Here is a 26712-nt window from a genome sequence, read left to right as displayed (position 1 = left end):
GGCTGTCTGAGAAGTATGCCCAAAGCCCAGCTGTCACTCTGCCCCCAGATGTGGACTGGAATCAAGCTGCTAAACACTAGAGTTATAAGCACAGAGAAAATCCACTTTCTAAAAGTGACATTTCTACAATGGTAATAAAAAACAACCTACACCAGAAAGCAGAATTTCTCACTACCATTCCAACCATGCCAAACTTGCCTACACCACCCCTCATAGATCAGACAATACCACTCAAACCTGTTAGGGCTTTTCCAATGCAATCCTATGAGAGGAGCAGCACTCACAGGAGTGAGAAATTAAATAGGCTGTTTGTCACTAATAGGACATGTAGTACATAAAGACATTTGTTCCACTTTTTACATACACAGCATCTTGCCCATAGGGCTTTCTAGGGCCTACCTTAGAGATGACTTAGGTGTACGAAAAAGGGAGTTTAGGCCTTGACAGGTAGCTTGACTTGCCAAGTCGGTGGCAGAAAACTGTGCATGCAGGCCCTGCAGTGGCAGGACTGAGACCGGTTTAAACGGCTACTTCTGTGGGTGGCATAATCTGCATTGCAGGCCCACTAGTAGCGTTTAATTTACAGGGCATGAGTATAGGTTATACAACCTTAAAAGGGACTTACAGGTAAATGAAAAAGGCCAAACAGGTTGTAGGAAGTTGTCTCTGTATGCACTATTTCAAAGTAAGAAATAGCATGCACAGAGTCCAAAGGTTCCCCTTAGAGGTAAGATAGTGGCAAAAAGAGAATTCTAATGCTCTATTTTGTGGTAGTGTGGTCAAGCAGTAGGCTTATCAGAGGGTAGTGTTAAGCATTTGTTGTACACACACAGGCAATAAATGAGGAACACACACTCAGACAATTCCAGGCCAATGGGTTTTTATATAGAAAAATATATTTTCTTAGTTTATTTTAAGAACCACAGGTTGAAGATTTACAACCAATACTTCAAATGAAAGGTACTTCACTTAGGTATCATAGGAACCTTGAATCAGCAAAATAGCATGTACAGTTTTGGCAAAAATGGCAATAAGCTATTTTAAAACTAGACAGTGCAAATTTCAACAGTTCCTGGGGGAGGTAAGTATTTGTTAGTTTTGCAGGTAAGTAAACCACCTACAGGGTTCAAAGTTGGGTCCAAGGTAGCCCACCGTTGGGGGTTCAGGGCAACCCCAAAGTTACCACACCAGCAGCTCAGGGCCAGTCAGGTGCAGAGGTCAACACTGGCTACTCACAGGGTCGCAGTCGCCGGGGAGTCCTCCCTGTAGTGTTGGTTCTCCGCAGGTCGAGCCGGGGCGTTGGGTGCAGAGTCGAAAGTCTCACGCTTCCGGCGGGGAACATGTGGTCTTTAAAAGTTGCTTCTTTGTTGCAAAGTTCCAGTCTTCGTGGAACAGGGCCGCTGTCCTCGGGAATTCGTGGTCCTTTTAGATGCAGGGTAGTCCTCTGAGGCTTTAGAGGTCGCTGGACCCTGGGGGACGCGTCGCTGTTGCAGTTTTTCTTGAAGTGGGGAGACAGGCCGGTACGCTGGGGCCAAAGCAGTTGGTGACTCCATCTTCTCTGCAGGGCTTTCAGGTCAGCAGTCCTTCTTTGTCTTCAGGTTGCAGGAATCTATCTTGCTAGGTTCTGGGGGCCCCTAAATAGTCAATTTAGGGGTGTGTTTAGGTCTGGGGGGTTTGTAGCCAATGGCTACTAGCCCTGAGGGTGGCTACACCCTCTTTGTGCCTCCTCCCTGAGGGGAGAGGGGCACATCCCTAATCCCATTGGGGGAATCTTCCATCTGCAAGATGGAGGATTTCTAAAAGTCAGAGTCACCTCAGCTCAGGACACCTTAGGGGTTGCCCTGACTGGCCAGTGACGACTCCTTGTTTTTCTCATTATCTCCTCTGGCCTTGCCACCAAAAGTGGGACCGTGGCCGAAGGGGGCGGGCATCTCCACTAGCTGGAATGCCCTGTGGCACTGTAACAAAGGGGGTGAGCCTTTGAGGCTCACTGCCAGGTGTTACAGTTCCTGCAGGGGGAGGTGAGAAGCACCTCCACCCAGTACAGGCTTTGTTACTAGTCACAGAGTGACAAAGGCACTCTCCTCATGTGGCCAGCAAAATGTCTGGTGTGTGGCAGGCTGGTAAAACTAGTCAGCCCACAATGGAAGTCGGGTATGTTTTCAGGGGGCATCTCTAAGATGCCCTCAGAGGTGTATTTCACAATACAATGTACACTAGCATCAGTGTGCATTTATTGTGTTGAGAAGTTTGATACCAAACTTCACAGTTTTCAGTGTAGCCATTATGGTGCTGTGGAGTTCGTGTATGACAGACTCCCAGACCATATACTCTTATGGCTACCCTGCACTTACAATGTCTAAGGTTTTGCTTACAGTGTGTGACACTGTAGGGGCATAGTGCTCATGCAACTATGCCCTCACCTGTGGTATAGTGCATCCTGCCTTGGGGCTGTAAGGCCTGCTAGAGGGGTGAATTACCAATGCCACAGGCAGTGGGCTGAGTCCCCTTGTAGTTGTCCCATCAAGTGTGGTACACTGCTGTTTCCCAGGACAAAGGAATCATGGATGGAGTCTGGGACCCTGGCATTGACATGTGAAATGTACTGTTCAGCAGTACACACCAATTGTATATTCATGAAGTGACAATTCTTTCGATTCCTGTACACCTGTTCATTCACTATATGTGGGTTCCATCAATGGCACCAATCACATGTGGGATGTTGGCAAAGGCATAAAATCCAGATTGGATGGCAGGAAGAGCAGACCTTTGGGGAAACTGGACATATGCTTGCGAGACCCCTGCACCCATGCCCACTGTCACCTGAAATGAGCCCGTACCCCAAACAAAAGGAGTACAGATAACCCTTCCACAGTTTTAGGGATGGCATGCTGATTCCAATTTGCCGGTTTCAGAACAGGATCCATTAATGCACTGAGGTCATGGATAGTAGCTCTACTTAGTCTGTAGGTGATAATGATGTGACGTTCCTCCATAATCAACCAGAGGTTTGTAAACAGAGGGGGCCCTCCCTCGCCACATGGGTCTGTTCCTATGGTGGAGGAAGGAACACATATTGAGTGTAAACATACACCTGCATCACATGATGTCACTGTATCTTTATAAGTGTGACACGTAGGTAACACACAGGTTTACACTGTCGTCAATGGGGAACCAGGGCCAATCGTGATCGCCGGCGGCGGTTATGGAGCACACCGCTGTGGTACCTACGCCATTTCGTCAGGCCCTTGACACTTGACCCCTGATTCCCATGCAGGCTAGTATTCCACTGCGTGTGCAGCTGTGTCCGGACACTGGTCCCTGAGATGACGCGGCTCACAGGGGAACAGGCCCCGGCATTCACCACAGGTGAGCTGGAGAAGCTGGTGGACAGGGTCCTACCCCTGTATGCCAAGTTGTATGGGCGACCAGAGGAGCAGGTGAGTTGGTGTCGGTCATCCTTAGATGTGTGTGATTGCGGTGGATGCCTGTATGGATGTGTGTTCGATGTGTGACTGCCCAAGCCATAGACTATCTGGCATTTACTGTATGCGAGGTGAAAACATGCCTTTCAACAACGGCTGTTCCATAGGGAACAACTTGTCATCTATATTCGGTGCATACATAATGACATCTGTTTATTTGCTCTGTGTGTCCCATTCAGGTCAGCGGCCATCAAAATAAAGGCCTGTGGCAAGCCATCACCAAGGAAGTGCAGACCCTGTGGGGGGTCTACAACTTGTGGAGCACCCACTGCAGGAAGCAGTGGGAGGCCCTGAGGCGCTGCGCCAGGAAGACCGGAGAGGCCCAGCTGGGGAAGGCCTCCCAACGAGGAAGGGGTGCCATGGGACACTGACACCCACCTCCCCCCCCCAATGGTCTGCATTCTAGCATGGGGCTTATCTGGACTCGGATGGACGCTTGAAGGCAGCACAGCAGCCACGGGGGGGCGGAGTACCAACACTGTTGTGATACTGCTTTGATGGATGTATGTTGGTGCTGTGGTATGTATGCATTCTAGTGGCAGGCACTTGGACGGGTGGGTTCCTGAATTCCTGCCGCCTCAAAGTCCATGGGAGGGTGTGAGGGCTAGTTTGGGCAGTCTCTATAGGCCCATGGGGGGTCCCCTTTCTGTTATGCTTTGTGGCCTTGTAGACTTGTAAGTGTATTGGCTGGGCATGGTTTCTCATGGGTATACTCCACACAGTGTATCAGGTCTGTATTTTCTGTGGGTATTGTGGTGGATTCTGGGGGTAATGGCCACTATTCAAGGGCCCAAGCATGACGTATGTTGTATGTGCTGCGTGTAAGTATGTGACCTGGATGGGAGTGTGTGTGAGCCAGAGATGTACATATATTCAATTTCTGACAAAGTTGTCCCTTGTTTTGTCTCTCCATCCCTGTGCTCGTGTCCTTTGTGTACATCAGAATCATCTGGCGAGGGAGCAGTGGCACCAGAGAGAGGTGCTGCAGCAGCCCATGGTTCCAAGGAGGCAAAGTTGGTGGATGCCAAGGGGACAAATGGGTTGGAGGGGAGTACCACAGCGGAGGCAACTACCACTGGAGGTAGTGAGACTGATACTTCCTCCGATGGGAGCTCCCTGGAGGTGGCGGATCCTACTGGGTACACCCATTCTATGCCATCCTCTGCCAACCCCCATACCATCACCGCCCTCCCAGTAGCTCCCCACCCAGTTGCCCCTGCGGCCCACCCAGGAGGGTGGGCATCTCCTTAGCCCCAGGCACCTCATCCCCTGCCCCAGTCATCCCTGCTGCCTTCACGGAGGAGGCTACTGACTTCCTGAGGACCATCTCTGTAGGGCAGGCAACCATCGTGAATACCATCCAGGGGCTGGCATCCCACGTGCAGCAATGCAATGCCTACCTGGAAGGCATTCACAGTGCCAAGTCTGGCCTACAGAAATTTTTTCAGGGTCTGGCCTCCTATTTGACGGCAGCCAGTGTCCCTGGTCTTTCGGTCCCCCCTCCCACCACCTCTACCCCTTCCAGCACCTCACTCCCTTCACCCATCCCAAGCAAACGTACAGACAGCCATGCACACACGTCAACAACATAAGAAACACACAGACAAACCCAAGCACCACACTTCCCACCACAGGCAGGCACACACACAACATACCCCAGCACACACAACAAAATCCACTTCCCAGAGTGTGTCATCCTCGCCCGCTACCCTGTCACCTCACCATGCACACCCACAAGCACTGCAGTCACTGCTGCTGCCCCCATTCATGCAGTCACCACAACATCTGACATCCAGACATGCACCTCAGGCACCACACCTGCACTCACCACAACTACATTGACGGACACTTGCAGCACACTCACCAGACCTACAGACACCAAGACAACATCCATGTACACTGGCAGCCTGTCTTCTCCCACTGTGTCCACCCCTGCCTCCCAAAAGATTCAAACATTCGCAGACATCCACACCACGTACATCCACCACACATGAGCATACTTTACAGACACCTACACCTGATAAAAAAAAACTCCCTCTACCTCCACTCCCACACCTGCCTCCAAATCCCCTCCAACTGCCCCATAGAAGCTTGTCCTCTCCCGTATTGACCTGTGCGAGCCCAACGGCCCACCCCGTCTCGTCCCTAAACATGCCCATCTCCTTGCCCTTCTCATTCACATGCCCCTTCCCCAGGGAGGAAGAAGCCCTGTGTTGCCCCAGGTCCCTCTGCCACCCCCTGGTCCAAGCCCGCTCCCCCTCCTTCCAAGGGCAAGCCCAAACCCCCTCCACCCCCCAAATCCCCCCACCCCTGTTTCCTGAGGTGTCTGGCGGCCCCACTGATGACACTTTCAAGTGGAGTACCCTTTGCACATGTGGGAGTCAAGTTCGGCCTATTTTTGCTCTTCAGGGTATTTGAAATGGACTGGCCAATGGCCTTATTTGCACAATAATTTTTTTTCATTCAATAAAACTTGAGTGCCAAGTGATGCTGTTGGCACAATACAGTGACGTTGTTCAGCGTTTCACTGTGGGGGTGTGGTGTGCACAGGTGTGTACACTGGTGCAGATCTTTGCTGCCTTGTGTCTGGTAAGTACATCTTGTTTTGGTATGTATGGCTTGGGATGGTGGGAGGGGTTGGGAATGCGTTGCAAGGTGGGCGGGGTGCGTGTGTAACTGTGCCCTTTCCTCCAATGTGTACTAGGTTGCGGTACTTACCGTCATCGTCTTTGTCGGCAGTCGTGGAGCAGCACAGGCATGATTTTCAACTCTCTCTCCATGTCTGCGTCGGTGTGTTGTGTGTGCCTGCGGTGAGTGTTTCCTTTTATATTGTTTGTTTCTGCCACTCTTTGCCTGGCGGTGGTTCCCGCCCCGGAACTGCTGGCGGTCTCGTTTTTTATTATTTGGTGGGTGGGCAGGACCTTTCCGCCGGCCTGTGGGCGGCCTCCTCCATTCTTGTCGGGACTACAAAGATGGCGGTGTGTGGATGGACCGGTACTTGTTTCTCACTGGCTTTATTATTTGGCGTTCCGGACCGCCAGTGTGTTGGTGTTAGTTGCCGCCACCACCGGCAGGGCGGAGTTTCCCACCATGTTCATAATGACCACCTTAGTCTTGTCAATGTAATACATAAGAGCTTGTTTTATGTCTAAGGTATGGAGAGCCATTTCTACAACTGAGTCAGGTTGGGGAAAATACAGGCAGGTCAACAGATTAATTAAGGTGGAATTGTGAGACCACCTTTGGAAGAAATAAGGGTTTGGTATGAAGTCCAAACTTATTATAGGCGCTGGTTTTCCAATGTGGTGCCCTAAAAAGAAGTACCACGTGCAGACAGTCCAGTGGATCCCCAATTGCTTGACAGAGGCAAAAGTAGATAATACTACTGCTCTCTTCTGTGGTAGTGTGGGCAATCAGTTAAACTCTGAGGGTAGTGCTAAGCATTTTTTGTACTCCGAGAGCCAATAAAGGACACCCTCAAAGAATAAATCAGAGACCAATTTAGAAAAATACCACTTCTTTTTATTTATGTTTTGAAACCAAGAACTTCATAAGAGAATAAGCACTGCTTTCATTATTATTATTTCTTACAAGTAGGTAAAGAGTTCAAACCTGTATGTCTTTATGTACAATGCATGTTTCTTAAAGGCTTCACTCGTGTTTCCTCCCATCCTGTTCATCGTGCCCCCCAAGTTGGATTTAAACTTGGTCCTCACACACCTCATGTGCATCCCTTTCGAGCCACTCCACAACTGTTCTTTACGGCTCTTAACCCTTAAAACAGCTTTCTTTGTTGCCATAACTTCTGCTTGCAGAGTAATTGAGCTTCAGGCCCTTTCTTCAAAGCCACCATTCCTAGCAGTGCATCGTGACAAAGTGTTGCTTTGTACCAGGGCTTACTTTCTTCCCTAAGTGGTAACCCCCTTTCACGTAGGCCAATCTATCACCTTGCCTACTTTTTATGCACCCCTGCATCCCTCTCATGAGGAGAGACTCCACCGTCTGGATAAAAAAAAAAGCATTGGCGTTCTACCTAGATCGTACCAAAGATTTGCGGATGGATGATCAACTCTTTGTGGGATATGTGGGTGCGAAGAAAGGGAAGGCGGTGCAGAAGAGGACCATCTTGCGATGGGTAGTCCTCTGCATCAAGATGCGCTATGCTTTGGCGAAAAAGCAACCCCCTGAGGGTTTGCGCACTCTTTCAACCAGAATAACTGCTGCTACCACAACGTTAGCCTGCGGAGTTCCAGTCCTGGATATCTGTCAGTCCGCAACGTGGACGTCCTTACATACATTCACCAATCATTACTGCCTAGACATTCAGGTCCGCAAGGACGACTATTTTGGCGGTTAGGTCCTGCAGGACATTTTAGTGTGATCTTAGTTCGCAGCCCACCACCAAGGATGGTATTGCTGAGGTATCTTTATTAAGGTAAGGAATCTGCAACTAGAAGTCTCTTTCAGATGTACAAGTTACTTATCTTCGGGAACGATATATCTGGTAGAGATATATTCTTGATGCGGATTCCTTACCGACCCACCCATCCTATGGACAGGTACTTCCCCCTCAGGGGTCCTACTTTTGGGGCACCATTCTCAGTGTTTTTCATGGCACTGCCCTACTGGTGTGTAAGTCGTGAAATGAAACTGATGTCAGAGCACCGGGGTGTGCCTATATACGACCGCAACGTCATCACTGCGACCACAATGCCAATGACACCCGCAGAGTCGTCCGATGCGACCTAACGGTGCACAGGGGTACTGCTGGAAGTAAACAAAATCGCCATATCCAGTCTGACACCTGGGGAAATTCTAAGGTAAGGAATCTGCAACGAGAATATGTCTCTACCAGATATATCATTACGACGCCGAGGTGGCGTCTACATAGGCGACATCACAGATGAAAGCCACGATGAGCCGGAGGACACACACGGAACCGAACGGCGCCACCCGACAGTGTGTGCAGGGTATTGCTTAGCAAAAAGATGGCGGATTCGAAGCTGACACCAGGGAATTCAAAGGTAAGGAATCTGCAGCTAGAAGTCTATCAGATATATCGTTACTGAAGGTAAGTAACTTGTACTTTTTGTTACCCTATGTAGTATAACAGACGGTACCCCCATCAATTACTGGTTTGCCTGAAGTGCTAAAACAAATTCAAAATGAATACGGGGGCACTTGCCCTTGACTTGGGGATGAAATACACTGGCAATTCTGCCATAGTGTCCTAAATTATTTCAATTAATAATAATATTAAAGGGAAGGCAGCATCATTGGCAATAAGCCAATGTCTCCCAGCAGTCGCTGCTACGGATCAGAAGCATAAGCTACCGAATTTTTTTTCAGACTTATGCATTTATAGGTTGTGATAATTTGGGAACCAGGCCTGGTAAACAACAATTTAAGAATAAATCAGATTCAGACACACCTGAGCCTTCTAAAAAGCATCAGGGTAAAAACAAAGAAAAACAGGCAACCAAGGAGTGGATCTCCGCAACCGGAGTCACTGAAAAACGTTACAACTTGTGTAAATGTGATACAATTAAAAAGCCTAATTGGTATCTGTAGGAAGCTGGCTCTGTATATATCGTATCAAAATGAGAAAAAGTGTGCACAGAGTCCAGTGGTTCCCCAGAGGCTTAACAGATGCTAAAGCAGATAATACTAATGCTCGCTTTTGTGGTAGTGTGGTCTAGCAGTTAGGCTTATTAGAGGGTAGTGCAAAGCATTTGTTGTACACACACAGTCAATAAATGAGGCACACACTCAATGACCAACTCCTGTTTTTAAATAGCAAAAATATATTTTTTTACTTTATTTACAGAACCAAAAAGGTCTTGTTGCAGGTACATACATTAGCAAGTACGTTTCAAGCATATGTATCAACAGCACTTTGTTTAGATTTGGCAAAGAAAACAGTTTACAGTCAAGTAACACTTTTCACTTTAAAAAGTGGACACTGCAATTTACAACACAGTCCTAGGGGGGAAAAGTGTTAGAGCAGTTTTGTAGTAAGTACATGACTTACAGTTCAAGTCTCCGGGGGTTAGGATGTCCACAGGTCAAGGTTCAGGTTGACCCCAAACGCACATCACCAGCTACATGGGGCCGGCCGGGTGCAGAGGTCAAAGTTGGTGTTGGATTTAAAATGGGATCCCATGGAGATTGGGGGCACTCTGAAACAGATCTGCTAGAAGGTAAGTACTCGTGACTTCAGAGGGCAGACCTGGGGGGTTTAGCTGAGCACCAGGGGACCACATGTTATTACCAAACACACAGCCTCAGCAGCACAGCGACGGCAGGGAGCAAACACACCTGCTCTAGACCGATGGGCCACCTGTACATGGGTCGTGGGCGTCAGGTGCAGAATGGGCAGGACTTCCAGATCCAGGGAAGTTCTGGAGTCCTTTTGGAGGGTTTCTTCTGGAAAGGGCTGCTGTCCTCTGGAATTCGTGGTCCACTGGTAGGCAGGCAGTCTTCTGGGTGGGGTTTGGAGAGGTTGCTGGTCATGCATCACCCTTTGGTAGCAGAGTCCTTGAAGCTGTAGACAAGCCGGTAGGCCTGGGGCCAAGTCAGTTGTCGTCTGGAGTCTTTACAGGGGTGGGGGTGGGGGAGGAGGGGGTCGGCTTAACAGTCTTGCTTTCTTCTTGTCTTGAGGTCACCAGGAATCTGGTCACTTGGGTTCAGGGGAGCCCTTAAATCCTAGATTTAGGGGCATTAAAGGGATCAGAGGGCAGTAGCCAATGGCTACTGTCCCTAAGGGTGGCTACTCCCTTCCTGTACACACTCCCTTTGAGGGAGAGGGGCACACTCATAACCCTATTGGTCCCTGTACTCCAAACCAGGATGGAGGATTCCACAAGGCGGTCACTTCAGCACTGGACACCTTGGAGGTGGTCCTAGCTGGAGTGGTCACTCATTCCTGTTTTACCAAATTTTCCAGCCAGACTTGCTGTCAAAAGTGGGCCTTTGTCTGGGGGGCGGGCATCTCCACTAGCTGAGCTGGAGTGCCCTGGGGCACTGTAACATGAGGCCTAAGCCTTTGCAGCTCACCACCAAGTGATACAGTTCAATCAGGGGGAGGTGTGAAGCACCTACACCCAACGCAGGCTTTGTTCCTGGCCTCAGAGAGCACAAAGACTCACCCCAGGAGGTCAGAAACCTGTCTTTTAGTGACAGACTTGCACAGACTTGGGTGGTTAAAATACAGGGAGCATCTCTAAGATGCCCTCTGGGTACATTGAACAATAAACCCAACACTGGCATCAATGTGGGTTTATTGTGCTGAGACGTTTGATAAACTTCCCAGCCTTCAGCTATGCCCTTCACCTGTGGTATAGTGCACCCTGCCTCAGGGCTGTAAGGCCTGCTATAGGGTGACTTACCTATGCCACAGGCAGTGGTTGGTGGGCATGGCAGCCTGGGAAAAATCCCATGTAGACTTTACCTTTTTAACCCCACCAGCACACATAAGCTGCAATGGCAGTGTTCATACGTTTGGTGAGAGGTTCCTTAGGGTGGCACAATACATGCTACAGCACATAGGGACCTTCCCTGGTCACAGGGCCCTTGATTCCGGTGGTAACTTTTACAAGGGTCTTATCAGTGTGCCAGGGGTGTACCAATTGGGGAAACAATGGAACAGTTGTAGGGAAAGAACACTGGTGCTGGGCCCTGGTTAGCAGGATCTCAGCACACACTCAAGCAAGCCAGCATCAATCTCAGGCAAAAAGTGTGTGTGAGGGAGGGGGGTGGTAACCATGCCAAAAGGGGCACTTTCCTACAGTATCAGTATACTGAGTCACGTCTTTCTCCTTTCTTTCAGGACTCTGACGAAGTCAGAAAGAGTGGGACAAGGCGAGCATAGACAGGAAGAGTACATGAAACTGTGAAAAGGACTCAGCGCTCTTCTGACATCATAAAAAAAGAGAAACTTCAACATCAAAAACTCCCAAATCAAAAAGTGGCATGAATTTTCGCTAACTAGGCCACAAATACTGACAACACTTCTTTTGAACAAAACGTGGAAGAAGACACTGTTTGACAGCACAGCAGAAATCATGATAGGTTGTCAGTCTCTTTAAGAATTTCTGATGGCAAAACCTACTACTGATTTCATTCAAGTCCAGACTCCAGATCAACAACTCTGCCCTCCAGATAGACGTTTTGATTTGGAAATCCCAAACAATGGTGATATACTGTGTGCTAAATAATATTCTGGTCACACTTGTCTAATGCTTATGATATTCACTTGGCTAAGGTAGATTGGCCACCTGAGTTTGTAATAGAAGTTTAACAAGGGGAGGATGTCATTTTACCAATCTCATCTAGTTTTGCTCCTGAGGAAGTTAAAGAAACAAATACCACAGAATGGGCTGCTGTGCAAGTTCCTGCATTATACTGCAATCAAGCAGACTGGAATAAAGACTCACGTTATCATATCATATCATACCATACCTATTAGGTCCAATCCGCAAGGGCAACCACAATACCCCATAAACATGAAGCTAAACACCTTGTTAGAGAAACTGTAACAGTTGGAATGTCAAGGTGTCATTGAAGCTTTTATCTCTTCAATGAATAATCCTTTATTTCCAGCATTGAAACCAGATCATTCCTAACGCATAGACTATAGACAAATAGTCATACATGCACTTTTGTAATACAAAATGCACACAGTACAGGTCTGCTTAGCACTGTTCTCAAACAATACATAACTGACATTTTTATTGTTTTTACTGTCAAAACATGGCAACCAAAAGCAGAGATTTGACAGCGTTTACCTCCCTACAGTCAGAGAAAATTCTGCAAGGGTATAAGAACAGTACTGGGCTGTTTGCTGCCCATGTGTCAATTCTACATGAAGTTGACTCAAAAGCTTTGTCATATGATGATTAAATTTACCTCACTGATGATTATTTAAATTCATATTTGGCCACATAGGACCTCAAAATTCTAGGGTTTCCAGTCAAAGGCTATACACTCAACTTTAGAAAATCAAAAATTGCTTTCCTTACTGTCCTGTTCTTAGGATCTGAATTATCAAATGAAGGAAGAAGCCTTGTAACACTTCTTAGAGAAGTGTGCTCTCCTATAACCCCCAAATACATTAAAAAGCTACAATCAAAATTTAAGCTTTCAAGATTTTCATAGAACATACATATCAGATTATGCACAACAGGTTAAACTGTTGCACAATTTTTTTTGGTCCTAATTTTTCAAACCAATATTGGACTACAGAACACACAGGTATTCTCAGAACATTGCAAACTGACAGGCTTGCACGCAAACATTTACACACTTGTGTTAACAAAAAATCTTTAATGATCCATATGTTTGCAGGTTTCACTGCCTATACACGTCACCTTTAATGAAGGTGAAACAGCACAGATGGCATAAAATAGCAGTTATATTCTATGGCAGATTTTTTTTTGCATTGATTGAAAAAAATCTGACTGCAGTTCAAACAGCTGTTCTTCAGGGGCGTCCACTGGCTCAGGGTAACACATGGCTGTGGTTTCTCCTATTCCAGCCTTAGAGGCTGGTACAAAAGACAAATGTTCCTTACAACCATGATGGATACAGTAGGCAACTTCCTTGACAGCTACTGATGTAGATTACTTTTTTGATCCTACATTAAGTAAACACTTTCTTAAGTATTATCAATAAAACTCCAGGTCGACTGACATTTTGCTTATACAACCGTATGATTTTGTAATGTATACAGATGGTTCATTACAGCCCAGAGTTGGTACTAAACAAATACTCGGCAGCATGCGCTGCAGTGAAGGGAATAATGAAAAATTGAGAATTTCAGGCACAAAAAACATACACAAACTTTAGTGGACTGTACCGCTCAGCTGGCTGAACTGAAAGCTTTGGTTTTGACACTGCAGAATATGGATCCTGAATTGTGTGTGATTCCTATTTCCTGCTTCAAGGCTAAAGAAAATTTACATTACTGGCGCTTGAAGCATAAGTTGCTTTAGGGAAAGGGGGCAGAACTAAAAGATGATCTGCCACAGGCTCATGTAATACACACATTGAGTCATTCGCTTGTTGGAACAAACGTACAGAATTCACTGGCTGGTAAAGCTGATAAGGGGGCCAATGTGTTTTTGGAATACACATTGTAGGGAATTCACTGGCTGGTAAAGCTGATAAGGGGGGGCTTTCAGACTGTACAAGTAGCTGTGATTACTTCTTCCCATGTGAGTGCTGTTGACATCATGGTGGCCACAGTCGCTAATTCGGCTAGTGGTGCACCATTACCAAAACATTTTTAAGCAAAATACTCCTAGCTGTTGAGTGCCCAAAACATTCCATTTGCCAGCAATCCCAGGGTGGGTGATCGAGTGACAACCAACCAGGACCGCATGTTGGAGCTAATAATGGCTGCCGGTGAAGCATTGTCTGCCCACGTTGGTGTGGCAGCTGCAGTTTCCTGGTTACAGAAACGCTACTGGTGGAAGGGTCAAAACAAACAGACTAAACAATATGTCCTCACTTGTGACATTTGTCAGCAAATCAAAGGTTTCACCATTGCCCGCCCACCCTTCTAATTTCTAATAAACCACTACATTATATCTATGTGGACCCCTGCGGACCACTCCATTCGGATGGCGCATTTAATTTTATATTATTGTCTGTTGATTAAAGTTCTCAGTTTCTACTGATGTGACCACAGTGATCAGCTAATGCTTTAACTGTTATCAAAGACATGCAAGTCTTCATCAGTACATATGCAGTACCAGCATTCCACTCTGACCAGGTTTCTGCCTCTAAGGCTTACTGGGACACTATGTGAACCCTCTGTGTTTCTGTCCATTTATTCCTCCTGGCACTCAGATAAGTCCCTTGTAACTGGTACCAAGGGCCCTGATGCCAGGGAAGGTCTCTAAGGGCTGCAGCATGTCTTATACCACCCTGGGGACCCTCACTCAACACATGCACACTGCCTCACAGCTTGTGTGTGCTGGTGGGGAGAAAATGACTAAGTCGTCATGGCACTCCCCTAAGAGTGCCATGCCAACCTCAAGCTGCTTGTGGCATAGGTAAGTCACCCCTCTGGCAGGCTTTACAGCCTTAAGGCAGGGTGGACTATACCACAGGTGAGGGCATAAGTGCATGAGCACTATGCCCCTACAGTGTCTAAGCCATAAAGAGGATTTGGTCTGGGAGTTTGTCAAACAAACGCCACAGTTCCATAATGGCTAGACTTAATTCTGTGAAGTTTGGTATCAAACTTCTCAGCACAATAAATCTACACTGATGCCAGTGTGGGATTTATTGAAAAATGCACACAGAGGGCATCTTAGAGATCATAGCGCTAGGCTGGCCAGTTTCTGCCAGCCTGCCACAACCAGATGAGTTTCTGGCCACATGGGGTGAGTGCCCTTGTCACTCTGTGGCCAGGAACAAAGTCTGTACTGGGTTGAGATGCTTCTCACCTCTCCCTGCAGAAACTGTAACATCTGGCGGTGAGCCTCAAAGGCTCATGCCTTTTGTTACAGCACAGGTACAGGTGCAGAGGTCAAAGGAGGGCCCAAAACACACATGTGCCTATGGAGAACAGGGGTGCTGCGGTTCCAGTCTGCTAGCAGGTAAGAACCTGCGTCCTAGGGGAGCAGACCGGGGGGGTTTTGTAGAGCACAGGGGGTGGAGGGGGGAGAAGGGGAACGACACACAAGCACACAAAACACCCTCAGCGGCACAGGGCCGGCAGGGCGCAGTGTGCAAAGTAGGCATCGGGTTTTGTATTGAAAACAATGGAGGGACCCGGGGGTCACTCTGGCGATACAGGGGGGCTTCTCGGGCCAGCCACCGACTGGGCTCGGATGAGGGCCGCCTGCTGGTCACTCCTGCACTGGTAGGTGGTTCCTCTCGGTCCTGGGGGCTGCGGGTGAAGTGTTTGGTGCAGGCATCGGGTTCCTTTGTTACCAGGCAGTCGCGGTCGGGGGAGCCTCTGGATCCTCTCTGCAGGTATCGCTGTGGGGGTGCAGGGAGGTCGACACTACTATAACACCCATGGGCAAAGAGAAATTTTGGGCATCACTGCACATGGCATTGATGCAATAAGCAGTCTACCTAGGGGTGGTAACAAGACCTCGTGACTTAGACTTCTTGAGAGTAGCTGGATCGTCAAACTGAGGGCTGTGGAAAAAGGCCTCAACATCGAGAAGGACCTACATGTATTCCTATGATTCTTTACCTATGCACATAAAATTGGTTCCTGTCCCCTATATGATTACGTTAACCTTCAAAAACTGTATGTTTATGTGTGATACTGCCATAATATTTCTCTTGTTATTTGACCATATACCCTCTGTATATATTTGATCATGCTGGCTCTCTCGTCAACACACTATCACCGTAACACGTGTTATTTTGTGATATATATGTTTATTAGTTCTGTTTACACTTATTTCCATGATCTTTACTATTGTTTTTGACAGGTTGGCCCAATAGTAAAACCACATTGGCTTTTATTATATTAATGTTTTTATTAGACGGGGTATAATAAGCTGGGATGCACGTATGTACTGCCTCTCATGTACATAGACACACGGAGACTGTTACATACTATAATCTCATCACTACTGTATATCTTTTTCTCTACATATACCCTCTCTCCACACTGTTATAATTCTAACATCCTGCCTTTCTGAACTATTTATCTATATTACCATGTTTTATATCTATACACTACCTCACTTAAAACACCACTATGTCTATTATAACACACTGACCCTTCCCTATATGGCGTCCATGGTTACAGTCCCATTGGTGCACCTCCTCAAACTTGCCCTTTTTCTACTTTCGAGGAATCATTAATCTAGACGGCCCATACAAGCCATACGTACGAGCATTTCCTGAACGTCCTGACATACAACCGACGTTAGCTTCTCGGTAAGATTTCATTCCTTCAAACTACTCCGTTTTGACCCATATTTTTTAATATGCATCCTCTGATTTAGCTATACCGACTCTAGTTTGTGCTAGCTGAACCAGCGGCAAGCGCTATTTTGGCCTTTCCTACCTGCCGGTTTCCCCACGTCAACGCACGTTTCATGGCATTTTACATGCCGCGTTTTAACTTTCCCAGCCGCACGATATACATCCCACTGTCTATGCAGTTATCGGTGATTCACACCCCCACATGTTTATAAGTTTAACATCCTTGTGAAGTCCTTGCTTGGTAGATTGCTCCTCGGACACCCTTTTAATTGTATCACACGGCATCATGGTTCATTATTTGTCTGCACTCATTAGTAGATCTCTTATCTGTTTCTTTCTGCTCACTTTGTCATTACGGCCATTATGGAAATACGTTCACTGAAACACAGGTTGTCCTTCAATATATTTAATATCAACCATGCTTCTCGGGTCCCCCTCCCTTTTTTATCTCAATATCGTCATATCACAACTTTTTTATCTTCAATAGTAACTAACTTCATATACCTCATTTTTTAATTTTTAGTTTTCCATGGGCTTATCATGGCCCTTTCCTCCAATACCTCACCTTGGACACATGATGCCATAACAACCTATTTTGGTTACTACATTTTTCACTAAACCGGAATAACTTACCTGGATCACCACAGGAACACCGATGGATTATATGATTTCCTCAACCTCTTATATCTGAACCTCCTTTACCTACAATTTTGGTACGGTGCCTCCTTACCTATATGGCATGATTACATCACCTCCCCACTGGGTGTGGATATTCTGACGTAATTTTTTAATTTATGGTTACAGAGGCACATGAACAAGCTTATTCAGCTTTTTGGCTTTCCTAGCAAGCCATGATCTCACCCACTTTCATCTGTGCTTGGTTCACGATTCTTACTTAGAGCACATTTGTTTGACCTGTGTGTTCACCAACTATGGTCTTCTCCCACCCCCTGTCTGTTTTTGATATCTATTTCACTCCCTCACAGATTTTAATCCCTTTCTTCTTACTCATTGAAATCAGACGCTCTGGGTTTTGCAACGGTACACCCTCACCTGCTTCCTCACCCATTCTTCTTGCTTCCGCTCACCCAATTTATTCTCCCTGTATACTTCTATTTCATATACTTTTTCTCTCTTCTCTTACTCCAGTGTCTCCAATTTCCAATATGCTCTACTACATTTCTGATCATTACATTCTCTGTTTATGATTTCTGATCCAGAGCCTTGAAAAAGTCCTTTGGACGAAACGTGTTGGCGGAATGTATATACTCACAAGGAATAAACCTTATTTCCTTGAAAAACACCATTGATTGAACCTTGGACTCATTTCTATTTTGGAATATACTGTTCGGACTACTTTCTGGAGTGCCCTGTTTTTGTTCCTTCAACAGGTCGACTCAGGGTGTCCACGTCATTGGAGTCGCCTTGGAGTCCTCTTTGCATTGTTGGTTTCTCCCAACTTGTGCCGGGGGCGTCGGGTGCAGAGTGTGAAGACACACGCTTCTGGCGGGAAGCTAGAGTCTCTTTAAAGTTGGTTTCTTGTTGCTGTTTAACAGAGCCACTGTTCTCAGGAGGTTCTTGGTTTTTTAGGTACAGGGCAGTCCTGAGTCCTCAGAGGTCACTGGTCCCGCTGGATGCTTCGCTGAGCAGATTCTTTGAGTCGGAAGACAGGCCGGTAGAGCTGGGGCCAAGTCCGTTATAGCCTCCGTCATCTCTGTGGGGCTTTCAGGTCAGCAGTCCTTTCTTCAGGTTGCAGGAATCTGATTTCCTGGGTTCGGGGTCACCCCTAAATACTGAATTTAGGGGTCTGTTTGGGTCTGTCCTGGAGGGGGGCTACGCCCTCTTGGTGCCTCCTCGCTGAGGGGAGGGGGGCACATCCCTAATCCCATTGGGGGAATCCTCCAAACTCAAGTTGGAGGAGTTCTAAAGGCAGGGGTCACCTCAGCTCAGGACACCTTAGGGGCTGTCCTGACTGGGGAATGACTCCCCCTTGTTTTTCTCATTATCTCCTCCAGCCTTGCCACCAAAAGTGGGGACAGTGGCCGGAGGGGTGGCCATCTCCACTAGCTGGGATGCCCTGGGGCGCTGTAACAACAGGCGTGAGCCTTTGAGGCTCACCACCAGGTGTTACATCTCCTGCAGGGGGAGGTGAGAAGCACCTCCACCCAGTACAGGCTTTGTTTCTGTCCTCAGAGAGCACAAAGGCTCTAACCCCAGGGGGGCAGAAACTCATCTCAGTGGCAGGCTGGCACTGACCAGTCCGTCCTGCACTGAAGGATTGGGTAAATTACAGGGGGCATCATCTAAGATGCCCTCTGTCTGCATTTTGTAATAAATCCAACACTGGCCTCAGTGTGGGTTTATTATTCTGAGAGGTTTGATACCAAACTTCCCAGTATTCAGTGCAGCCATTATGGAGCTGTGGAGTTCGTTTTGACAAACTCCCAGGCCATATTCTTAATATGGCCACCCGGTACTTACAATGTCTAAGAATAGACTTAGACACTGTAGGGGCATATTGCTCATGCAGCTATGCCCTCACCTGTGGTATAGTGCACCCTGCCTTAGGGCTTTAAGGCCTGCTAGAGGGGTGATTTACCTATGCCACAGGCAGCATTTTGTGTGCATGGCATCCTGAGGGGGATGCCATGTTGACTTTGCCTTTTTCTCCCCACCAACACACACAATCTACAATGGCAGTCTGCATGTGTTAGGTGAGAGGACCCTTAGGGTGGCACAATACGTGCTGCAGCCCTTAGGGACCTTCCTTGGTCACAGGGCCCTTGGTACCATTGGTACCTTTTAAAAGGGACTTACCTGTGTGCCAGGGATGTGCCAATTGTGGAACAATGGTACATTTTTAAGTGAAAGAACACTGGTGCTGGGGCCTGGTTAGCATGGTCCCAGCACACTTCACAGTCAAGTCAGCATCAATATCAGGCAAAGTGGGGGTTAACCAACAGGGAGCCATTTTCCTACACCTGTATTTACCCAGGTTGAGGGGACAGGCAGCAAAGGTGGCAAGATCAATGACCCCATCCAAGACTAAAACAGCCTCAATAATCTTCCTAACTAAGCCAGCCCCCACCACACTCCCTAAAGGGAGCCCAGCTACACCCTTGAATTGGCTGTTACCTGACCCATCACTACCGCTGTTACTATGAGAACTAGTAGCAGAGGTGGGGGTTGCACTGATGGGAGGCTTGGTTCTTTTCTTGGGGCAGGATGTGTCTTCTGGCCTATGGTCCTACAAACAAAATACCAAAGCTTCTTGTTATGGGAAGAGGAAGAGGTTGTGGACCCACCCCCAGAAGAATTTTGTGGGCCTGGTGAAGACTCTTTTGGTTTGTTTTTGTCCCTACCCTTGTCCTGAGGCGTACCGGTTTCCTTTCTTTGTCACCCCGTGTGAGCTTTTCTGCTCACCCTTGTTCTGACCCATTTGTCTGCCTTCTTTCCCAGTTCTTGGGAAGAGGTCAGATCTGAGTCTACCAAGTAGTGGTGCAACAAGTCAGGCACACAATTATTAAGTATATGCTATCTAAGAATCAGGTTGTATAAGCCCACATTATCCGTGACCTTGTTACCATGTAACCAGCCTTGCAAAGCCTTCACAGAGCAATCCACAAAATCAACCCAATCTTGTGAGGACTCTTTCCTGGTCTCCCCGAACCTTAACCTGAACTGTTCTGTGGTGACACCAAAACCATCCAAAAGAGCAGATTATAAAACTGTGTAGTTATCCACATCTTTCTCTCTGACAGTAAGGAGTTTATCCCTACCCTTGTCAGAGAAGGCAAGCCAAAGGATAGCAGCCCACTGCCACTGGGGGACCCTCTGTAGTTTACAGGCCCTCTCCAGAGCAGAGAACCACTTATAGATGTCACCCCCCACCTTGTAGGGGGAACAACTTTACTAAGGTTTCTGGAATCGAAAGAGTCCTCCCTGACCCTGGTTCCCTGAAACCAAAGCTGCTGCCAAGATGGGGTACTAACCCCAAACCCTGTCACTTCCTCTCCACTGCCAATGCCTCCCTACCTATCTAGGGCTAGCTGTTGCAGTCTCTGCTTGGCCTCCTCCAGTCTCAGCTTCCTGAGCTCCCTGCCTTAGGAGTCTTCTTCTGGATTTGAGCAGCATGTCCCCTCAGATACTGAGGTGACGTGTGGGCAGAGGGGGGATCAGTCCCTTGTGTCACTAACCCTCGGAACTAGCCCTCTGGGCACAAAGGTGGGCCTACTAACATGGCTTCCCCTCACACTACCTGTAGTGCTCCCAGCTGTACTAGTGGGTTTACTAGGGACCCTGAGAACCTCGGAAGCACCCTCCTGACCTTCCTCAGTGTCTGGGTATTCCCTTTTTAACACTTGAGGGCTAAAGTCTACACCCTCCTCCCTCTCCTCCTGGCCACCAGCATGGTCCTGGTCATCCTGGAGGAGAAGGCCTAGGAGCAGACTCTTGTAAGGGGCCCTCCCTGACTTCAGTTTCCTGCTCTTACACACTTCCCTCAGTTGGGGAACCCCTGGTGCCCAAAGCCCTGGGTACCTAAGTACCATATACTAGGAACTTATAAGGGGGCACCAGTATGCTAACTGTGGAGTGCACAAAAGTCCTACCAACCAAATTTAGAGGGAGAGATCACAGGCACTAGAGTCCTGGTTAAGAGGATCCCCGTGAAAACAGTCTATGCGCACGGACAACAGGCAAAAAAGTGGGGGTAACCATGCCAAAAAGAGGGTACTTTCCTACACCAACTGTCTTCAGAATCTCCATTTCCACTTTCATTTTTGCCATCTCAACATTGGTGTGGCTTCCGGAAAGTGTGATACCGGAAAATGGCAGATTAGATATTCTCTGCTGTGATTCTGGCTTGAGAGAGATAAGATGAAGCCAAGAGTGCCTTCCGAGAGCGACCCCGTGGCAGTACTCATGTGCTGCTAGTAGTGAAGAATGTGCAGCAGCACTAATTATTTGATTAGGCATCAGTAATCCCTCATTGAGGATTTCAACAAAGTCTTCCTGTTTCTCTCGTGGGAGATGATCAACAAAGTGTTGCATGGGGTCCCATACAGCCCTGTCATACCGGCCTAAAATAGCGGTTGAGCTCGCCGGTTTCATTGTGGTTGCTGCTGTACTGCAAACCTTTCGACCCATTGAATTAACTTCAGACTTTCTTTATCAGGAGGAACAACTGAAGTGGGAACAGTGGCACAGTGTTTCTTTGCTGCTACTACAATGAGAGTCAGGTGTTTTGTATGTACGCAGAAAGGCAGGATCTTGCTCCATAGGGTATTATTTTTTCTGAGGCCTGAATGGAGCTGGCTTCACAGAGGCTGGTGTTAAGAGAAGGTCCATAGCCTGTTCTAATAGTCCTGGCAGTAGTGGCAGCAAAGGTTTTGATGCTGACCTATGTTGAAGGGCTTCAAAGATTATGGATGTCGATGGAGCTGGAGTTGACATCACAATGTTCAGTCTTGCAGCTCCCCTCACCAAGACTTCCTGAAAGGTGGTGAACTCATCCACTGGAGATGTGCGTGAAGGTGGGGCGTCTAAAAGAGGTGGAGAGTATCGTCCTGTAGATGTTTCCGTAGTGTGTCTGGACCAGGATCATTGTGGGTGGTGAAGATTATGGGAATGTCTGGATAACAGAGTTGAGCGCCTTGAGCTGTCTCGGTGTCGCCTAGAGTGATAGCACAATGTAGGCCGAGATGTAGGCCTCGTTGTGGGAGCAACTGGTGCCAGTGAAGGAGGGGAAAGGGCAGGCGGTGGAGGAGGTTGAGGAGAGATGGCACTGGCAGAGGAGAACCTGGTGCGTCCCTTGAAGGGGAGTATGTTCTTGAATACTCTGAATCTGGAGAGGTATAAATGTGCCTCCTCTTTCCTATCGCCTTGTGGACAGTGAGAGGGTTCTCAACACCTCTACGTAGACCTGTTTGTGGACTGTGACTGATGTCAGTGCCTCGACGACAGGGTGGATCTTGATGTCATTCTTCTGCAGAGCCTCGACTGAGATCTGTATCTCGGCGCTGAGCGTATTGTCCTCGATTGATAACTAGGTCTGCGAGTCAATGGTGTGAATGACGTCGACACCCCATGTCTTGACGCTGACTGGCGACGTTTCCTCAACATCGAACCATGGATAGACAGCGAACAAGTAGGTGCTGCACCTCACCTCGACAGGTGGTGTTTTTCTGCTGTTTTCTTCCTGGCACACTCTCCAGAGATATTTGACAGAGCCCTGGTAGAGGTCTGACCCTCTCCTTGCTCTGAGGTCCCACCTTATGACTTCATCTGTTGTATTCTTTGCCACTCTATACCATGGAGGTAAATTTTCTCGGTCTTTCAGGGTGCGTTTAGAAAAGTTCCTACAGTGATGGCAAGACACAGGAACATGATTCTCTGGGAAGCAGAGACTACACACCTCATGAGGGTCTGCTTAGTTGTTTTCCTCCCACAGGCTGGGCATTTGTCAAAGAGAGGGCCCCCCCCCCTCTACCTTGACTGCTACGGTAAGGAATAACAGATGCCTGAAGACTCCATTGGACCCGTAAACCCTGGGCAGTAGAGAAGATGACCAGAGATTTCTACCTGTGTCCAAGCATCATGAGGCCTGAGCCCTGCTGTTGGTTCAGCACCACTGGCTTGTTGGCTAGAGTTTGCAGCCTCTTTTCCCAGTGACCGATCTCCGCTGAAATGCATTGGGCACCCAACGCTGTTTTGCACCCTGCATCCAGCGGCCCCTGTGCAGTTGGTGGTGTACTGCTGGTGCTACTTAGACCTTGTCCACCACTCACCTTAACTTCTGGAGATTGGTCTTGTAAGTACTCTACTTGTTTGCAGAACTTGTTTTTGCTCCAATAGGATAACACTGCAGAACTCAGAAATTGCACTGTGTCCACTTTTTAATGTGAAAATAATTTCTATTTAAAAGCGTACTTACCTGAACAATTCTTTTCTGATGCCTTAACATATATAAAGGGAAACCTGCTATTTTTAAAAATTGGTGTGCATCTCCTTTTTGATTTGTGGCTCATTTATTGACTAATGTATGTATTTGTAGATGTCTTGTACTACTCTGTGTTAAGCCTAAGGCTGCTCAACCACACTACCTCCAAATAGAGCACTTTGGGATTTCATAGCATGCCCTGTCCGTTCATTAGGGAACCCATGGACTCTTAACTCTGTGTATCTAGTTATTGATTTACCACATAAAGAGCCAACTTCCTACATGTACCCTCAATGACACATAATTGACCTTCTACTCTACCAAATGTGCAAAATACCCAAGTCATTTTCACTAGTTAACTGATCCTGAATATTGTTCTGAGAACATTGATAAAGTATGTTATCCATTTAAATATGTAACATTACCCTGTTAAGGGCCTATGTACACCCCTTATAAAAATCATATTTTTTCAACAAGGTTAAGTGACTGAGTTTGCTACTTCAGGATTCAAGCTGCTTGTTGTACAGCATTTGCAACAGGAGGCAATATACCCCCCTTGCATTAGTACATCCATGTGGCAGGCATTATAATAACATTCTAATGTGCTATTTGCATGAGAGACGAAAGCCACACCCAAAGTATACTTTTGGATGCTCTGTAATTATCACCTTGAAAAAGGCACAAGCAAGTATTCCGCACCAGCTTATCAATGGTACATTTCCCCATGACGCGGCATGGTAGTGCCTAGATGCGAAGATTTAACTTTTTTCCTGTGGCAAACAAATCTATGTTTAGTGGTCCCTCAAAATTTCAGGATCATTTGGACTTTTTTAGTTCCCACTTATGGGAGGTGCTTGTCCATCTGCTTGATTAGTAAGCAAGAATGTTGACCAGCCCTGTGTGTGGTTTGCCACATTGGAGACCTTTCTGGCTATGATTCTTTCCTAAATGTCCAGCACCAACTTTAACAGGGGATATGAAACTGTGCCTCCCTGTTTGCCAAGCAGAAATACTGCAGTGGGTTGTCTGTCAATGCATACACTGTATTGTTTATTTGGCCTTGGAAAGCATTCAGAGACAGAAATCAGTCTGCTGAGCCAGGTAATTTAACATTTCAGAGGAATTCTTGCTAGGGCCTCGGACTCCTAATTATTTACTTTTCAACATGCACCCCAGCATAAATTTGATGTATCCACTATGATGGCTTGAAAGATGGGTGTTTTGAATTAACTAACTATTGTCATATTGTCTTTGTTCCACCATTTTTGCTATTTGTGGACACCATACTTGTAATGACCACTAGGTACACCCAAGTCCCACTGTATCTGTGCTCAATCATTCCCAGATGGTTTCCTATATAGTCTTGCAAAATAAATAAAAGTATGGCACCAAACTAATTAGGTTCATTACTGTCCTCCCTGCTAGAACAGATATCTGGTATAAGAGAATTTGATCATCCAGTGTTTTCACCAACCATGGTATTGGTAGGCTAAAGCGTGTGCTATCAACTCTCAAAAGGTTATCATATGGAACCTACGCATTTTGTTGCATTTTCACACATTGCCGATCCAGTGTTAGTCTCAGTTATATTTTGCTATGTTAAGGAAAAGTAGAATACATTAATGTGTCTACTTTGTGGAGTGAAAAAAACAGATTTTGCATTCATTAGACAGTTACTGAATCTCTTGTTGCAGAATGCATATTTGGTCTGCTTTGCAGTTTTGTCTATTTGATTTTATTGTGGATGGTGTCTTTTGGAATTCTATGAAATAAGTAATACTTTTATGGGCACCCACTTGTCTGATGTTATTTTCTGCTAGATGCTATAAGCCATTACTCTGCACTCTTATCGGGATAGATGTTGCTCTGGGGGTGGAAGTGGTGTAAAGGATGAGGTCTGTTCATTGTGTGAGAAAGCCCAACCCATTCCCTGGAGGATGACCTCTGCTTTTTCCAACACCTCAAAAATGAGTTTGGGGCAGATGAGGCAGTGCCACTAGGCTAGAGGTGAAAACATGCTTCCTAAAGACTGTCTCAAACTGTGTGGTGTAAGGTTGCCTCCTCCCACCCCAACACCCCTATCCGATAAACCTGCTCTTCTAAATGTACCTTTCATCCCCTGTAATGCCCTGATAGCGATAGCCGTTTCACTAGCCTTACCTTGTGCGACCGGTCAACTTCTGGACCAAGTAGGTGATTACCTTCGAAAGGCATCTCTAGTATTTCCAGTATATTGGCTTATACATCTTGCTTACAGCCTGCAATACAAGTCTAAAAGGGTCTACGTAAAACTATACCTGTAAGCTGTCTGTCAGTAGCTGCTAAATATAATGCAGATTTTAGCCCAGCGTGGTCAACTGTTTCACCTTCTTTCATTATAGATTATGCCTTTTTGTTTTTCTTCAGGCAGGTGCTCAATTTATCTGTGTCCTTCCTTTGTTGGTGCATATACCTAAAGGGGAGCCCACTGGATTTAGCTATGCCCCTCCTGCATAGCCAGAGATTTTCATTTTTTTGCTCAACACCTCCAGTTATTTTTTACTGTCCTGTCTGGATGAGTACTTTGAGTAGCTGGATACAATGACCTTTTCCTCATTGTTACAACAAAGTCTAATTTTACATCTGAATTCTGTAAATGATCACTGCTCCCTCATTCACTGATGATATATTGATATATCATCAGGTGGAGATGGTTTAGTAGGATATTATGTTCCTCGGGGGGAGGGAAGCTTGGTTGGGGGGGAGATGGTGTGACTGAGTCAGCATCAGCATTGTGACATATTTTATCATCTTCCTAAATGTGGTAGATGGTGCCATCTTCAACCTCTGGTACAAACTGCGATATCTTCTGCAACTGAGTCTTTCTAACAATACACCTCTTTTGGCACAACTGGGGGTTTACTCTTCTGTTCAATTGGCTGTATCACCCCTTTTTCTTTTGATCACTAAAGATCTTGATATTTTGTATACAGCAATATTTATTTTCTTTTTCAACATTCAGTGCTGCTGTTCTTTTCTGCCTTGGTAAAATGGGTTTTCAGGGTGCCATGTTGATCTTTCTTAGTTAATGCTCTTCCCCTTCAATCCTGATAGTCATCAGAATTCAAGTGCAAGCATTTCAGTAATTACTCTGTGGCTGTCTTTTCTTTTGAGCCATAAAGATAGGATTTATTAATGTCTGCAACCTTTTATGTGCCCCCAAAGGTTTTGGTTTTGACGGTTTAAGGGTAGACTTAGATGCCTTCTCTTTGAACAGTTTTAGAAGTCTGAGTTTAAGGCAATCTAAAGAAATTTGGACATCACTTTGAGTTTATTCACGTACCTAGA

At 46.7% G+C, this 26712-nt stretch overlaps 1 protein-coding gene across 4 annotated transcripts in view; it reads right to left on the bottom strand.

Moving 5' to 3' along the window:
- Nucleotides 1-26712, bottom strand: part of AFF4 (ALF transcription elongation factor 4) — a 902368-nt gene that overhangs the window by 112603 nt on the left and 763053 nt on the right. The window lies entirely within an intron of this gene.

This window comes from Pleurodeles waltl, chromosome 7 (assembly GCF_031143425.1).
Source record: "Pleurodeles waltl isolate 20211129_DDA chromosome 7, aPleWal1.hap1.20221129, whole genome shotgun sequence".
In the NCBI taxonomy this organism is placed as follows: domain Eukaryota; kingdom Metazoa; phylum Chordata; class Amphibia; order Caudata; family Salamandridae; genus Pleurodeles; species Pleurodeles waltl.
Note: the sequence above shows the minus strand (reverse complement) of the source record. Positions and strands in the feature narration are given on the sequence as shown.